Here is a 14,068-nt window from a genome sequence, read left to right as displayed (position 1 = left end):
AAAAACATATATTGTATGATTCCATTTATATGAAATGTTCAGAACGGACAAGTCTGTAGAGACAGAGAGCAGATTACTGGTTGCCTGGGCCTGGTGGCCTGGGGGAGATTCGGGGAGGTGATAGCTAAGAGATGTGGGATTTCTTTCTGGGGTGATGAAAATGTTCAGAATGGGATAGTGGTGATAGTTGTACAGCCATGAATATACCAAAAGCCATTGAACTGTGCACTTCAAAGGGTGAATTGTGTGGCATATGAATTATACCTCTATAGTACCATTAAAACTTGTATTCACACACACAGGTTCAGGGGTCCCTTATTAGCCGGCTTTGAGCATGCAGAAGGACCCAGCCCAGGAGGATCCACTCCACAGAGGACGAGAAGCAGCCTGCTTTATTGCTGTTGGAAAGTGTGACAACACCAGTGTGGGGCACCAAGGAAGAACACAGTCTCCCCTACTGGTCCTTACAGGCTTCCGGAGTGGGTTGATCCTGGGTTATGAACTAGATGGCCTCTTGACCCTGGTTTCAGTAATAGCATGAAAGGAAACCCAAGAGGAACATAAAGGAAAATTCATTTTCATTTTCGCCCACCTGATTCCCCTCCAGGCTGACTAGCCCTCTTCTCAGGCCTTCTCACGCTTGTTTCCTGCCTGCTTTTCTGGAAGACAGCGAGATGCAGGCCCAGATGCTTCACGCTGGGGGAGTAGAAAGAGAGAGAAGGAGAGGCTGTCGGTCAGCAGGGCCGCCATGGCAGCCTCCTCGCCCCCTGAGAAAGCAGAAAATACCCAGCCAGGAGGCCGAAAGCAGGCTTCTCCAGGCTGTTGGTGAAGATAAGATTCTGTCTCACAGACTTTCAGGATGGGGCTCTGTGTGATCAGTGGGGCTATTGAGCAACACCCAGCATCAGGTTACAGCCAAGCAAGAGGAAGATGTTGGCATAGAAGCTCCCTTGCCTGATTTTGAAATCTTCAGGCTGTTCAGACTGCTGCTCTTGTCAGAAATGGACATCTGCCTGGCCCACGCATCTCCAGTTATCCTTTCAGACACAGGATCCTGTGCCCATTTGGCAAAGGCACAGACCTCAGGAGAAGCCTGTGGGCCCAATGAGTTTACAGAACAACTGGATCCGCAGAAAGGCCCCCCAGTCTGCTGTTGACAGGGGAAATCTCCATTTATGGAAGCGTAGCCATGGGTGGGCCAAATCCCAAGAGGCTCTGAGGACTCTCCTGGGGCAGCAGCAGGCCTTACAACCACCCTCTGTCCTCGCTCCCATTGTTTCCAATTCCTCGCCCCACTCAGAGGAAAAGCGGCCACAGGCCACAGCCCTGCCTGGCAGCTCCAAGGGAATAGGTAAACAAACAGAGAGAAGACAAACATCAACAAGAAAGAGTGTAACTTACAAAGCACATGTTTCCAGGGAGAAGAATCCAGAGAAAACATTAAATGGTTGTCTGGAGCCCCCACCCAAGATGATAAAGAAGTGCCCTCGTTAACCCTGGGGAAGCTGACACTCCACCCCCTTGATCTTCTTGTTCCAGCCCTGTGACCCCAGGAACCGTCTGCTGCGACTAGCACCCAGGAGCTCGTCTCTCTATTTCTCACCCCAGCGTCTCTCCTCTGGCCCCTTCATCTCACCTTCTTCCTTCCCACCCAGCACCCAGACCCTGCACTCAGGCAGGTGGGAGTTGGAGTCCTTGCTGGGTGACCGTGGGTGAGTCTCTTGACCACTGTGCTGTCCATGTGTGTCCTGCATGTCTGGGGAGTAATAACAGTGCTGGCCTCCTGGGGCTGTGGGGAGCGTTAAATGACAAAATGTGTGTGCTCTGCCCAGAGTAAGAGCAGGAAATTCTTTTATTATTATTCTCTTTTCTCTCTCCTCTTCCTCTCTTTTTTTTCTTTCCACAATCTTTCCTTCTTTTTCCTAAAGTTAAACCTTTCCAGGCTCAAACCTCCATCTCAGCTTCTGTTGTAAGCTGGGTGTGTCCCATTCACAGCAGTTTTGAGGTGCCGTGCGACACACTTCTGCAGCCCGGTGAGGCAGCTGACCCACACCGGCTTCCTAGCTCTGCTGATCTCTGGAGCAGCCTGCACTGCTCTCTTGGGCCCTGCCTCATGCACAGGAAAGGGGTCCTGGCAAAGTTCAGCTCATTGTCACTGGCAGCCCCATGCTGTGACTTGCAGTAACTCCTGCATTAGATGACGTTCACCGTGTCAGATACGGAAACAAGCGGCTCCTTTAGCTGCTGCCTTTGGAGGCCTGAGCAGCCTTCCTTTTTGACTTCTTCAGGCTCCTGGTGCAACAACATTGTGCCCACATCCTGTGACTGCCGTCTGGACCCATTTTGGTCCCACCGAAGTACCCAAGCAAGCATGAAGGGATTGAGGGGAGGAGGGCCTTAGGTCAACTCTAGAACTTCATAAATAAGAATCCAATCCCTCACTTTGGGGGCCATACCACAGTGTAACAGTCAGGCCTTGTAAATCCCCTCCAGTGCGAAGCAGTGTCCCAGGAAAGAGGGTGGTCATCCCCTCCCAGGTGCTGCAAGAAAGCATTGGCTCTGTAAGCAAACACTCGCCCGGCAGGTTTTATGCACCGAGAATGCTGCCTTCACCTTGAGGTCTCCTGACCACATGGCAATCTCCAGCCAGCTGGTGGGAGGCAGCCTGCCCCACTTTGGCTCCACTCCTATAGCAAGGGCCTCAGTGTTGATGGAGGTCACCAGAATTAGTCAGGGTTCTCCAGAGAAAAAGAACCAATAGGATGGATGGATGGATGGATAGATAGACAGATAGACAGATAGGTAGATAGATAGTATAGGGGAGGAAAAATAAGTTTCCTTCGATCCTTCTAAATTCTCAGCTGGAGTCCTGTAATAAAAGACAGATTAACAAGAGAAAAACGAACAAAAGTTTATTTATATATATTTCTCATATATACATGGGAGATACCCAGAGAAAAATAAGTCACTCTCAAAGAAATGGTTTAGAATTCGGGCTTAAATACCATCTTCAGCTAAATCAAAGAAAGAAGAGTGTGGGAGGCCAGTATGGGGTGACCAGGAAAAGTACAGTAACCAGAAGTAGGGCTCTTCTACAGACTTCAGTTGCTGCCCTCTCACTTGATGACAGTCTCCAGCAATTTAGCCATCACTCCTTCAGGTGCAGAGAAGCTGACACCCTCACAAAGGGAGAGTTCCTTTTTAAATGTAAATTTCCCTTACAGAAGAGTAACTTCTACTCTGTTTTCAGAGCTTGTCTTGTGTCTGCTGTTTCTCAAAATAACCCTTGTCAAAGAGGCATACTTTGGGTGGCATGTTCTGGTCTCCTCCGATAGGCAGAGATTTATTATAAGGAGGTGGCTCATGAGATTATGGAGGCTGACAAGTCTCAAGATCTGCAGGCTGAGTTGGCAAGCAGGAGACACAGAAGACCTAGGGGTGTGGTTCCAGTCAGAAGACCGGTATGCTCAAGACCCAGTAAGAGCCAATGTTTCAAGTCTATAGTCAAGAAAAAAGCTGAAGGCCCAGTTTGGAGGCAGTTAGGCCAGAAAGGATTTTCTCTCATTTGGGGGAAAGTCAGCCTTTTCATTCTGTTCAAGTCTTCAACTGATTGGATGAGCCCCACTCATGTTAGGGAGGGCAGTCTGCTTTACTCAGTCTACAGATTCAAATGTCAGTCTCATCCAAAACATTCTCACAGAAACACCTGGAAAATATTTGACCAAATATCTGGGCACCCCTTTGCCCAGTCAAGTTGAAACATAAAATTAACATCACATACCCTTTTCCTGAGCTTCTAGAGCATATTTCTCTAAAAAGCGTGCTGCATGGGCCTGGTCTTGAGAAATACTCCACCAAAAAAGAGAAGGAAAGAGTGGGGGGGTGGGGGAGAGAGAGAGAGAGAGAGAAAGGGACTCTCAGTGGTCAAATTCATTTAGAAAATATGGTAAAATATATTCCCCTCTACCCCCACCCCCCCCCCCCCCACCTCTTGGAGAGCCTTAGAGTGTACTAGCAGATAAAGAGAATTGAGAAGTTAGGGCAACTGTTTAACAGTGCCTGACCCAGTAGCTCCCAGAACAATGGAACACAGTTTGGGAAACACTGCTCCAAGAATGGTTTTGAGACCTGGCTGGACATCCACATCACATGGGAAGCTTTTTAAATGCCAGCTCCCACACTCTGACTGGAGTGGGCTGGAAATCCATGTTCTTGAAAGCTCCCTGGCCTCTTCTTCTGTGTCCTATGTGTGGGCTGAGGCTGGGAATCACTGCCATTCACCTAGGCATGTCCAGGGAAGGCAGGCCACTGCCAGTGAGACAGAACTCCCCTCTCCTTGGCCTGCCTCCCTGCTTTGGTAAAGGCCGCATCAAGGTTGCCCCTTCTTGGAGTCATCCCCTGTTTTCCTCCTAAGGCAATCTGAGAGGGCTCTTTGCTTACTTTTAGAACTTGTTCTAAGCCACAGGGAAGCAGCAGGATTGAGAAGACCAATACATAAAAAGGCCAGGGCACATATCCAAGGTGTCACACCCAGTGACGGGTCTAAGTCCTCCCCTGACCCTCCAGGTCCCGCCCAGCCCCTCAAGCTCCTTTCTGTCCTGGGCACCAAATTGCATTTCATTGTCTCACACACTAGATTGTTTGACACCTCTGCACCCGCCCTCACTATTCCCTGTGCTGCTCCTCTGCTTAACACCCACCTTTCTTTACCTGGATAACTCTCTCTCCAAAATGCAGCCCAGGCATTGCCTTCAGGAAATTTTCCCAAATACCAAGTTGGGCCCCGTGCTCCTCCTCTGTGCTCCCATAATACCACTACAAAATTCCATCTTAGCATTTATTGCATATGTGATGAAATGATGTGTTTGTGAGTCCATATCTTTCCCAACCCCAACCCCAGCCCCAGCCCCAATCCCACCGACCTCTACTTAAAAATTGAGTGTGTGTGTATGCAAAATCTGAGGTCTCATTTCATGAACATTTTGGCTAAAAACTGATGTCATTTCTTAGTCTAATTGCTCACCTCTCCCTAATCCTAAGTGGCACTTGCTGAACTCCCACAAATTCATGATTTCTGAACAACTCACTGTCCTCTCCTCCCTTTCGTGAGGCGTTAAAACACCTCCACTAGGCCTTAAGTTCTTTAAGATCAGAGAGTGTGTTTGATTCATCTTTGAACCCCCAGAACCTAAATATTACAGGCTTCCAATAAATGTCGGTGGAAATGTACTGAACTGTTGATAAACTCTTGGGAAACAGATTTTTTAATGCGATTTGTTTATGCGGTCTTCATGGTTTCGTATCCAGAATCCTAAGACGATGAGTTTCTTTCTTTGCCAGACTTCCATATTAAAGACTCAGAGATCTCTAACCCTTCACAAGGGGGAGGAAAGGACAGCAAGTTGTCTGGAAATCATGAATTTGCAGGAGCTCAGCAAGTGCCACTTAGGAATTAGGGACAGGCAGGGCAGTTGGATTAAGAAATGACGCTAGTTTTTACCCACAATCTCCATGAAATGAAACTTTATATTTTGCCAAAATAAATAAATAAATGAAATTTTTTAAAAATTTAAAGAAGAAAAGCTTTCCCCTGTGAATTAAATCTATTTTCTTTGCTTGCTTAATGCTCTTGTTTTTATGTGGAACGTGGATATTGGAAACATGATCAATTGCATCAGTCAGGGCCCAACAGGACACCAACAGCACTTGTGAGAAGATTAACTGAGGACAGGTTAGTGGAGAGACCATTTATAAAGGAGAGATGGGGCTAAGGGAAACCAGGAAGGGATGGCGAGGCACCCAGACACTAGCAACCCTGGGAAGCATTACACTCCTAGGCCTGATAGGATAACCAGAATCTGGGAAGAACAGATGGGGGGGGGAGGGGTGTGGCTCAACAGGGGCTGTGCCTCAGGTAGAAGAATGCAGCCACACATAGCCTGTGGCCCAGAAGGGAGCTGGGAGGATAAAGACCTGACCTCAGACTCCTCCAGCCTTCCAGTCTCTTGTGGGGACTTCTTGGCAAACCCAACCAGAGGTCAGAGGACAAAGGAGACTGTGGATGCAAATCCTCAGCTTCCTGGGGCACAGAGCATGGTGGAAAGGGAGGAAAATCCATCTGAAGGGGCAACTGAAGAATATCCAGTGCATCAGTTGTTGATTTAAAAATAAAGTCACATTCTTTTATTTAATGTCTAAATCACAGCAACTCTGAGCCCCTTCTGCCCCCAAGTTAGTCTTTTCTCCCTACCCCCTGAAGAGGGTACCTGTGCCCAACTTCTACTAGTAGTGCACAAGTTCCAAGCCCTTGCCTGCCATTGGCTTTTGGCAGGATCTGTGATATTAACTTATATCTGTTGTTTTTAAATCCTAGGTCACATGAGTTAAGAGAGGATAACTTTAGAGATGCTGGGAACTTCCTCGCCTGATCTACCAAAGTCACAGGTCTGGCTGTCTTCTAAAGTAAAACTACCTCCCATCCCTCTCCCAGGTCATGAGTATAATATACTAGATTTCTGGAGCTCTTTTGAAAAAAGAGCTGCTTCTGGGTTATTACACTGGACATTAAATTAGGAAACATTTCTTTATCAGAGGATGACGATGTATCAGATGTCTAGGTTCTATGTGAATTAAATATAAGGGAGATAAGGAGGTGTGTAAGTAAACCAAAAAATTGATTCTAAGTCGTGGGGAAATTTTTTACTTTCAAAATTTCAAAATTTGACTGTTTTGGAGACAGTTTGGGTCATTTCTTAATCTGAATGGCATTGCCTATCCTTAAATAGAAATGGTTTTGTGATTGTGTAAACTTTAGATCCGGATTATCCACTAATCATCTATTATTACTAATCCTGGCTTGGACTAAAATATCACATGCTATTGTAATAAACTTGTGAAATTTACTGGCAACTTCCAGGCACCGCCAGAGTAGGGTAAATACACTCCTGGAAACACTTGATATGCCAAAAATTATAATTCTTATAGGCTTATTACCAACACTCCAAGCCTAGAGCCCAGAATCCTGATTTTAAGAATTCTGGTTGTATAGTCACTGGTGACAATTCTCAGAACTACTTTGGCTGACTTGGGAGTGTGTGTCAATCAACTTCCACCTCTTTTGCCTCCAAAAGGGTGTGGTAAAATTCTGTTTAATCAGTATTCATAGGCAAAATGCCTTTTAGAGTGTTTTCCCCAGAATAGAGGGAGGTGGCGAGGAGATCCTGGGTACTTCTGACATCACCTAGTGCTGGTCAGAAACTCTTTGGGTGTGAAACATTGGGGGATTGTTTCAGAATGTTTTTGGTTACGAGTAACTGAAAATCTCAAGTCAAAAAGCCTTACACAACAAGGAAAATTTTACATAGCAAAAAGTCCTGCCATGCATGGTTCCCAGGTCAGCAACATCATCAAGAACCCAGCTTCTCTCCATTTACCTGCTTTATCATCCTTAGTGCAAATCTACTGGAGTGTCCTCAGGCTATTAACTCATGGTTATTGAATGACAGCCACTGCTGTAAGTGTCACATGAACACACAAAAATGTCAAATAAAAGATATGACCTTGTGTCTCTTTTTAGGCAGGAACGAATCTTTCTCAGAACCCTCCAGAAGACTCCTCTCCACTCCTATTGGCCAGAATTGCATTACATGTTCAGGCTGAATCTATTACTAGCAAGAGGAAGAGTTGCTCACATTGGCTTAACGTCATCAAGACCCACGCTCTGGAAGCTGGGGTTGGTCCCATCTCTCCTGGATGCACAGGGGCCTCTCTGAGGAGGAGATAGTGACTGGAATTGAGGTTTGGTTAGGAAGGAATGTGGGCTCCTTGCCCCTGGGGGAGGCAACCTAACAGTGCCTGCTGTAGGAACCTACCCACATACTTGAGAAAGTCTGGCAAGCTTGGAGACCCTGGTAGGACAGAAGATGATGGACAAACCAATAAGCTCAGGGCAGGATGTCTTTTCAAGGATGCCGACTTCTGGTCCTCATTGTCCACACAGGTGAGGGGAGCTGTGTTCTGGGAAACCGGATGGAGAATGGACAAAGGCTAACCTAGTGAATGTCCTTTCAGTATACACTTGCAAATGTAAAATAATTTTATATTTTTATCTGTATAAATATCAAAGTATAGATCTAGAATAGAGTTAAAAGATGGAGGAGATTGAATTCTCAATGTCAAGCACTCAGGTACTCTCTAGCTGTGCTGTACACTTTCCCAGGTTTCTCGGGAGTGGTCTTCTAGATACTGACTCATTAGACAACTATGTGTCAGAACACTTTTACCAGTTCTTAATCAGGAACATGTGGTCCCTGTACCCATAAGGAGGCCAAGAGCTTTCAAGTGAAGTTTTCACATCATCATAAACTGTCTACAGGTGAAAGGATGTATTTACCTTTCTGGGTCACACCCGGTCCTGGCTGGAAGACTGTTATTTCATGAAGTCTAGACATATTATTCTCCCCAAGCACACACCTGCACACCGTGTGACTCAACCACCACAGAGCCAGCACACAGCCACCTGGCCTCTCACACCACCCCGCTCTTTGAGTGACTCACAACCTCTTTTTACCCATTCTTGTCCCTTCTATCACCTGAGACAGGACTTCTGGACCTTATGTTGAAGTTTTAGGAGTGAGTTTTTATAATATTTAGGTACAAGCTAGTAATTTGCCAGGAATACAGCTTACTGAGACAAATGAGTGATCTCTCCAGTCAAATTGCCAGTCCTTTCCTTAGTAAAGGCAACATTTCCTCATCCCAGGGGCTACTGGATGGGCTCAAGGGGACAGATAGCAAATTCTACCTCAAAAGGGTGAAAAATGAAACATCTTAGCTGCATCCAAAGTCACCAGTGGGGGACACGATTGTTAATTGGAGGCCCTACTGATGTCATTTGTTAAACAGATAAACGTGTCCACCAATAGTAAGTGACCCGTCCACTGGTAGGTAAGACAAGGTCTGTTGGGTCAAAATCCTACTTGTGGCAGGCTACTCTTCCTTCAAGGCCCTGACGGTCCTATCCTTCTACAAAAATTTCTTCCTGGGGCCCGACCGGGGGCATAGTGGTCAAGTTTGCATCCACTGCTTTGGCAGCCCAGGGTTCGCAGGTTCAGATTCTGGGCGCAGACCTATACACTGCTCATCAAGCTATGCTGTGGCAGCATCCCACATACAAAATAGGGGAGGATTGGCACAGATGTTAGCTCAGCGATAATCTTCCTCAAGCAAAAAGAGGAAGATTGGGAACAGATGTTATCTCAGGGCCAATCTTCCTCACCAAAAAAAACCCCAGAAAAATATCCCACAAAATTTCTTCCTACTCTCTCAGGGAGGCAGCACCATATAGAAGTCAAGGGCTCTAAGCTAGAGTTTCTGTGTTCAGATCCTGGTTCTGCCACTTACCTGCTGTGGGATCTTAGGCAAGTTATTTCATGTCTCCATGCACATGTCCTCATCTCCAAAATGATATAATAAGAGTGTCTAGTTCATATGCATGTTATGACTGTTCCGTGTAAAGTAATTGGTATACAGCAAGTGCTCAATAAATGTTAGCTATTATTATTTTTTAAATGTTTATGCCCTTTAATTCAGAAATTCTGCTTCTAGGAATTCATTCTAAGAAAGTGCTCATGGATTTATATAAAAATCCATTCCTTCAGCATTTTTTATAATGTAAAAAACTACGTACAGTCTAAGTATCTGAGAATAGGAAATTGGTTGAATAAATTATAATTTATCCATAAAGTGAAACACTATTCAATAATTAGATATTAACATATCTCTAGATATGACATGGAATGATGTTCAGGAAACATGCTTAATAAGTGATAGAAATAAACTAAGATGCATAGTAAGTGCAGTGTTTATAAAAAGTGTGAGCATCTATGTATGCAAGAAAAAGGGTATACCAAGATATTAATAGTGATTAGGATTTTAGGCTATTTTTTTCTTATCCATACTTTTAATTTTCCTATATTTATAATAATCCATGTAAAAATTCAAGGAATCCCAAACCATCTTCTATTATTCATGTCCTGAACTTGGGTGACTGACCTGAATCTGGGTTCCTGCTCAGGGAACTAGAGCAATGCTCTTCCAAGTGTGGGTCCCTGGTCAAGGGCAGCTCATCATTGGGTGGGCTCAGTGACCCATGAGGTGTGAGTCTAATGGAGAGAGTGAACGTCAGGCAGAGCAGCTCTTTTGGGATCTAGACAAGGGAGTGGGGATGGGGTGGGCAGCCTGGCAGGCGAGGAGAACAAATCAGGACCCCGGAGATGAGCCAGAGACACTACAAGAGAGGGAAACTGTAGGGGAAAAAGAAAGGGGGAGGTTCGTAGTGTTGCCTTTGGCTCCTGATGGCTTGCTGGTTCTTGGACCAATTTTAGTCCACAGGTGTCCTTAAGATCCACTCCAGTTTCTGAGAGTGTTTCGGAGTGAGTCTCTCCATCTCACAGCAAAAACAACTGAGCAGCCGGTCCTCTTGGCGTTGTCTTCTCAAATGGGCTGTGGCTTTCTTTAGGGCATGCAGCATGCCTTCCACATCCTGCACAGGCAGCTACAGGCTAGGCATGTTTTAGTTGTTCATTTAATGCTTCATTCATTCACGTTGAGTGAACTCAACAAATATGTAATGTGCATTTAGGGTGGGTGAAGTATGCTTCTAAGCACTGGGGCTACAATATTGGACAAAACAGACCAAAAAACCCTGCCCCATGGATTGGTAAAAGAGAATAAACAAAATATGTAGTGTATTTCAACCATGACAAGTGCTCATGAGAAAAATAAGTCAAGAAAGGGAATACTAAGGGGGAAGGAGGGTGGGTAGAAGGATTTGCAATGGTCGATAGCACTGTCAGAGAAGACCTCCCTAAGAAAGGGACATTCCAGCAGAATCTTCAAGGTGAGGAGCATGCCATGTGGTTGTCTGGGGGAAGAGCATTCCAAGTAGAGAGAACAGCAAAACCAAATGCCCCAAGGCAAAGAGAGCCTGGTGTGTTGGAAAAAGAGTGGTGACACCAATGTGGCTGGAGTAGAGCAAGTGAGGGGGAAAGCAAGGTTTAGGCTCGTTGCCTAAAACATGATGAGACTGAAGGACAAACGAGGTACAAGAAAAGTCAGAGGTTGTTCCTGCGAGGGACATGTTGAGGTGTAGCCTTGACCTCCAACCTATCACAGGAAAGTGAAGCCTTTGCTTTGAATCCCATCTTTGGGTAAGAGTGGAGGTCAGCTCGGGAAGGGAGGGGTCAGGTCACGGAGGTCACAGAGGGACTGTGGCTTTTACTCTGAGTGATGTGGGGAGACACAGGAAACCTTTGAGCAGAGTAGAGACATGGTGTGACTTGGGTTGTAACAGATCCGCTAGGCTACTGAGTGGAAAACAGGCTGTAGGGAGACCAGGACACAGGCTTTTGCAGCAACCAGGGGAAAGATGATGGCAATTCAGATGACAGTGGTAGGAACAATAGTGGGGAGAAGAGGCAAGGCCATGTTCCAGATGTGATTTGAAGCTGGACCCTCATAGCAGACAGGGAAGATATGACCCAGAACAAAGGCTCTGGCTTTCCTTTCCAGGTTTAGATTGGAGGTCAAGGCTACCCTTGAACATGTCCCCGCCAGGAATGACCACTGACCTTTCTCATGTAACATTGACCCACATCGACTTTGGACAATAGGCCATTTCCACGGATGTCGTCTTGAATCTGCCTTCATGAATCTTCTTCCTTAAACTACTCCCACCTGTTGTCCTTTCTGACTTTTCAACACCAATTTTCTGAAATAATTGAAAGAATCACATTGCCCTTTTTGAGATCTTCTTATCAAGTCTTTGGCAAGTTCAGATGAAACAGCAAAAGTCTGCCTTCAAAATTAATCCACGCATTTTCTTTGAAGATGAAAAACAATTTCCCCATAGCCTTGGAAGGGAGCAGGGCAGGGAGGAAGGGAAGGGAAACGGTAAGGAACACTCGAGTGCAGAGCTCCTGGTATAAAGCTGCCCTTGGGTTGAAAGCTGGCAAGAAACTCAGGAGCGTGATTACGGTTCCTTTCTATGTCATGAGTCACTGCTGAGGAACATCAGACAGCATCTTGCAGCCTCCAAGACTTAACATACTTCCAAATATAGTTAATAAATTACTAGGAAGAATCTTATCCCTTTGATAAACATCTCACTGAGGCTGAATAACCTTATTTCTGTGAAATCAGTGACCAGCCCTTCTCCCCCAATTCCACGCCCCACCAACTGAACGCTACTGATCAAAGGGAGACCAGATAACTTTGAAGTATATGTTGTTCCCGTCTTTCTAGCTATTACCAAAGCTTTTTGAGTATGATTTAATGACAGGGAGAAAATTACGCTCAAAAGCATGCCAGGAATGGGCTGTTGTATTTCTGAGTCAACCAGAACTAGAGTTAATGATTGCTAGTACATGTGGTTTAATTGCTCAAGGTCCCTTTCAAGGAGCTGTCCTAGATGCTGACAGGCTCTGTTGGAATTATCGGAATTTTCTTCAGGCTCAGTCATGTTAGCCCACCTTGTATAGGAGTCAGATAAAATGTCAAAGGTCTGACTGCCCAAACTCCAAGTCACGTATTTTCTTCCCTGCCTGTGCTTACTAATTTTTCCTAAATCCATTGTCTTTGGGTCAAAAGATCTGGTTTTGAAATTTACTTCACCACTTACTAGTTGTATGGTCTTTAACAACAGGCTTAACACCATGCAACAAATATTTATTGAACACCTACTGTGTTCCAGGTACTGTAAGTGTTGAAGAGTATACTGTTCTTTGAGGTCTGATTTTCTCCTGTGTAGATGGCACTAATATTCCCTCCCTTGAGAGTAAACTTAGTAGAGAGTAGGATTAGTAAAAGGATTAAGTGAGATGTTTGCTGAACAGCAAGCACATAGTAGGTAGACAGCAAATGATATCCAATATTGTAAGTTTAAGAAAATATTCAGATTTTAAAAGGGGGTAAGGGGTATTTTCTCAACCTGCTATCCCTTGAACTAACAGATAAGAAAACCTGATCCTATTTGAGAAGGTAAACAAAAATTGGCCCCAGAACTTCACTCTCTTTTGAAATGATCTCCCACTGCCCATGCCTATGTTCCTGTGACGATTGATTTTATGCGTCAACTTGACTGGCCCACTGAGTTCCCAGATATTTGGTCAAACATTATTCTGGGTGTTTCTGCGAGTGTGTTGTTGGATGAGAATAACATTTAAGTCAGTAGACTGAGTCAAAAAAATCGTCCTCCCTAGTAAGGGTGGGCCTCATCCAATTAATTGAAGCTCCAAATAGAATAAAAAGGCTGACCCTCCTCTAAATAAGAGAAAATTCTTTCCTTCCTAACTGACTTCAGAATAGAACATCGGCTTTTTTCCTGCCTTCATACTTGAACTGCAACATCAGCTCTTCCAGGGTCTGGAGCCTGCTGGCCTTTGGATATGAATTACACTATCAGTTTTCCTGGTTCATACATACATTTTTTTATTTATATATCCATCCTATAGGTTCTGTTTCTCCGGAGGAGCCTGACTAATACATTTCCAACCTCAATTTGTTTTCTACCATTCCCATAATCTGCCCTGGACTCCAGCTGGCCTGACCCATAAAGCTCCTTGCCCTGCCATGCCCACGTGTGTCTGTCTGCCTTTGCACAGACTTTGCCTTTGCCCCAAAAACCCTCCTCCACTCTAATCTTCAGGGCCAACTCATGCTTGCTCATCAAAACTCAAGTTTAGTATCATTTAACTCAGAAAGTGATGCTTTTGATTTGGGACCTTCTCCCACAGCACCCAACGCTTGCTTCATTCCAGCACCTATAACCTGTCACAGATCATAACTGTGCCTTCATCTGGCTCTAACAGTAGAATGTGAACCCTTTGATGGTAAGGGTGGTGTCTTACTATTCATGATCCCTAGCACGATGCTAGTTACATAGGAGGGAGCCGGTAAATGTTTGCTGCATGAATAAAGGAATAAATGAGCAAATGAATGAAAGAATCTCTTTCTCTATATGACATATACAACAAAAATGTTAAAAGAAAACTCATTCTAGGATCATTTG

The 14,068-nt window shown here is 45.0% G+C and overlaps 1 long non-coding RNA gene across 2 annotated transcripts; it reads left to right on the top strand.

Annotated features, from left to right (window-relative positions):
- The first annotated feature begins 1,369 nt into the window (after positions 1-1,369).
- Positions 1,370-9,570, top strand: LOC139079173 (uncharacterized). 2 transcript variants are annotated; one of them, XR_011532538.1, is made up of 4 exons: positions 1,409-1,712; positions 5,679-5,731; positions 6,374-6,444; positions 7,577-9,570. It is a non-coding gene; the product is annotated as an uncharacterized lncRNA (long non-coding RNA). The 2 variants fall into 2 exon arrangements; XR_011532537.1 differs by lacking the exon at positions 5,679-5,731 and having other exon boundaries at positions 1,370-1,712.
- The last annotated feature ends 4,498 nt before the right edge of the window (positions 9,571-14,068 follow it).

The sequence above is a fragment of the Equus przewalskii genome, chromosome 24, assembly GCF_037783145.1.
Source record: "Equus przewalskii isolate Varuska chromosome 24, EquPr2, whole genome shotgun sequence".
Classification (NCBI taxonomy): domain Eukaryota; kingdom Metazoa; phylum Chordata; class Mammalia; order Perissodactyla; family Equidae; genus Equus; species Equus przewalskii.
The sequence above is the reverse complement of the archived record's forward strand: the minus strand, read 5'-3'. Positions and strand labels throughout refer to the sequence as shown.